The sequence below is a fragment of the Hibiscus syriacus genome, unplaced genomic scaffold (genome assembly GCF_006381635.1).
Source record: "Hibiscus syriacus cultivar Baekdansim isolate YM2019G1 unplaced genomic scaffold, ASM638163v2 tig00004046_pilon, whole genome shotgun sequence".
Taxonomy (NCBI): Eukaryota; Viridiplantae; Streptophyta; class Magnoliopsida; order Malvales; family Malvaceae; genus Hibiscus; species Hibiscus syriacus.
Window position 1 is genome coordinate 141388 of NW_024061997.1, and position 3533 is coordinate 144920.

Below are 3533 nucleotides of genomic sequence, written 5' to 3' on the forward strand. Positions count from 1 at the left end.
GTTATAATTTTTTTCTATTTAATTAAATTTAAGAAAACCACATCAGCTAAATAAATTTCGTTCGGTTTTTTATTTTTATTGGTTGAAATTTTCCTTTCTTTGATATTTTTACTATAAAAGTACATAGATAACATTATTGCAGTTACTTCAGTAAACTGTCTACTACACAAAAGTTGTATTAGATCCTATAATATCGCAGCATAGCACACAGATAAATGGAGGGTAAAGTAGATGAAGTTTAACATACAGAAAGCAATGGCTGAAGGCTCAAAATCTTGCTCAGATGATCCATCTCCAAAACCTCGTGGAGGATGGAGGGCTGTCAAATACATTCTTGGTTGATTCCCATTTTTAATGTCATTTCCTTTTTTTTTTAATGCATCTTCTTCTTGTTTACGTTTTGTTTTTCCTATTTACAGCGAACGAGACCTTCGAGAAACTAGCTTCAATGAGCGTGGTTGCCAACATGACTGTTTATTTGAAAACCAAATACAACATGGATGGTCTACTTCTGGTTAATGACGTCAGTATTTGGTCCGGTAGCAACAGTTTCACTTCCATAGGCGGGGCTGTGGTTTCCGATACATGGCTCGGACGGTACCTTACGCTCCTCTTCGCCTCCTCCTCCTCCCTAATGGTAAATCAGTATGTTCTTTTTTTCTAATTCGATAACATACTGGAGTGTAAACAAATTGATCTTTCGATCTTTTGGACCTGTGGATGAAATCAGGGGATGGTGATTTTTACCCTCACTGCAGCTGTGCCTAAATTAAGGCCTCCAACATGTATTGACCAAATCAGTTGCGTAGACCCCAAGTTGTGGCAGTTGAGCATCGTTTATGCCGGTTTTGCGTTTATGGCTATCGGAGCTGGCGGCATTAGACCCTGCAACATAGCGTTTGGGGCAGTTCGACACCACAACGAAGAAAGGAAGAGCACAACTCGAGAGCTTCTTCAACTGGTGGTACTTCTAGTTTACATTTTCGCTCGTGATAGCGCTAACTGGGGTTGTCTACGTTCAGACCAACATCAGTTGGCTCATCGGTTTAGCCATCCCGACCGCTTGCCTTTCGGTATCCATTGTAATTTTCATGATCGGTCACCATGCTTACATAATAACAGAGCCTCAAGGGTGTATTTTTGTGGACATGATGAAAGTGATCTCAGCCGCCATTAGGAAGTGCAATTTAGATGTTGCAAAGCACTTGTATTACAATCCGGAGGCCAATTTTCGCACGAAACGGTTCCGTTGCCTTGAAAAGGCGGCTATAATTTCCGAAGCAAGCTAGTTTGATGAGCGAGGCACACCAAAGAACAGTTGGAGATTATGCAGTGTTCAACAAGTGGAAAAACTCAAACTGTTGCTTGGGATGATTCCTGTTTGGATAACAGGAATTGGCTGTTTCATGACAATGGACCAACAAAACACAATTGGAATTCTTCAAGCAATTCAAACAAACAATACCATGGGATCGAGTTTCAAGGTTCCGCCGGGGTGGCTGGGCCTGTCATCGATGATTGGCCTCGCCATTTGGATATTCATTTATGAAATGATTTGGGTGCTTCAAACAAAGAGAATAACAGGGAAAGCTAAAAGACTGTCGATGGTACAAAGGATTAACATTGGCCTTGTGTGTGCAATGGCTTGCTCCATAGTGGCCGCCGTCATCGAGAAGCAGCGTCGAAAGGCGGCTTTGCAATACGGTTCCTTTCAGTCTCCGATGAGCATCGTAATGCTGCTGCCACAGTTTTCCTTATCAGGTTTAGTAGAAGCATTTGTTGCAGTGGCTGTAATGGAGTATCTCACAACTCAATTGCCAGAGTCAGTGAGAACTGTTGCTGGTGCTATCTTCTTCATCAGCTTATCGGTTGCAAGCTTCTTGAACTCCATTCTCGTCAACATCGTCCACCAAGTGACGAAGAGAACTGCGAAAACAACATGGTTAGGCGGTCACGATCTTAACCGAGATAAGCTCGAAAATTTCTATTATCTGGTGGCTGCCATAGAAGCACTCAACTTCATTTACTTCAATGTCTTTGCCAGGAGATTCATTATCAATGACAGCATTGTTAAAACAGAATCATCAGAAGGCCTACATAAAAACCAAGATCAAACATCGGAAGTAGCATAAAATTCGAAAGATTTGAGTACGGATTTCGATTTTTCTTCTTGTCGTAGTTAGTCATGTTGGTTAATAATACTGTTGCAAATCAATATACTTAGCATTGACTAGTAAGTAATAATAAAAGAAATAGAATAATTTATTACGCCTTGATAAAATTCATTACTTTAGAACTAATTTCGTCCAAAATTGATATAATCTTTTTAATAGACATTGCTCCTTAAGGGTGCTTTTGGTTCACGGAATATAAGTTTACCAGTGAGAATAAAAGATTATCAGAGAATATGATTACTAGGAATGTTGTATTTTGTGTTTGGTTGGTTTAGTAGTAATGTAAGATTACCGTGTTTGGTTGAATCAATAAAAGATTATTAGAATGTATATTTGATCAAATTGTCCATATTATATATTTATTTTTTTAAAAAAGTTGAATTCTACTATAATATTACTATAAGATATTTATATATTTTCTTTAAAAAATTTAAATTCATAAAATTTATATAATTTTTTTTTGCAAAATTAAAAATATAAAAAGGTTTAATGAAAGGGTAAAATTTTATTTTAACCCCTGAACTTCATATAAAATTTTAATTATACTAATTTTTTTGTAAATCTAAAATAGTTTAAGGATAAATTTGTAATTTAACCTTCGTAGAATTTTTATTATTCAATGACAGAAGAAGAATATTTTTGAAAAAAAAAATTTAAGGCCATTTTAGTCCAAAACGCCGGTAATCCAACAATACATAAGGGAAGGGGGTAATGACATTCTCGGTAATATACTCCAGAAAATCCACTGTTGGTAATAAAACATTACCGGGAATGAGATTACAGACCAACCAAACGGGGGAATGTGCCCCAGTAATCTTATATGACTTGAATCAAACATCCCCTAAGGTTAATATAGACTTTCAAATTTCGTACACCCAAACTAAGTATGTAGAACCCGTTTATGTTTATTTATTCGATAGAAAATTTTTTCGAGAAGAAAATAATAAAGCTATCAATTATACGTTCCAATTATGGAAAGGGAATATCTTTTTATAGTAGAAAAGATTTTAAATGATAACTACTCACTTCAATCACTCCTTAGTTATGGGTAACTCACTCTTCAAATTTCTACTCTCACTATTTACTCACAATCTCAATTCCCAACTAATACAAATAGAAGAGAATTTTGGATGCGGAAGAATATCATTAAAAAATTAGATGTTTAAATATTAGTGAATGTATATGAAACCTGTAATAACCCAAATATCATATTAGTGACCTTATTGAAAAGATTTAAAAATTTAAAGACATACTTGAATAATGATAAAAAGATGAGAAATGATTGGAATAGTATTTCAGACCAATTTGTAACCATGAATGAATATAGGGGTATTTTGGTCCTTTAAGGAGAAATGAATT

The 3533-nt window shown here is 35.6% G+C and overlaps 1 pseudogene; it reads left to right on the plus strand.

The window, feature by feature from the left end:
• Nucleotides 1–255: 255 nt before the first annotated feature.
• On the plus strand, nucleotides 256–2132 carry LOC120188225 (annotated as a pseudogene).
• The last annotated feature ends 1401 nt before the right edge of the window (nucleotides 2133–3533 follow it).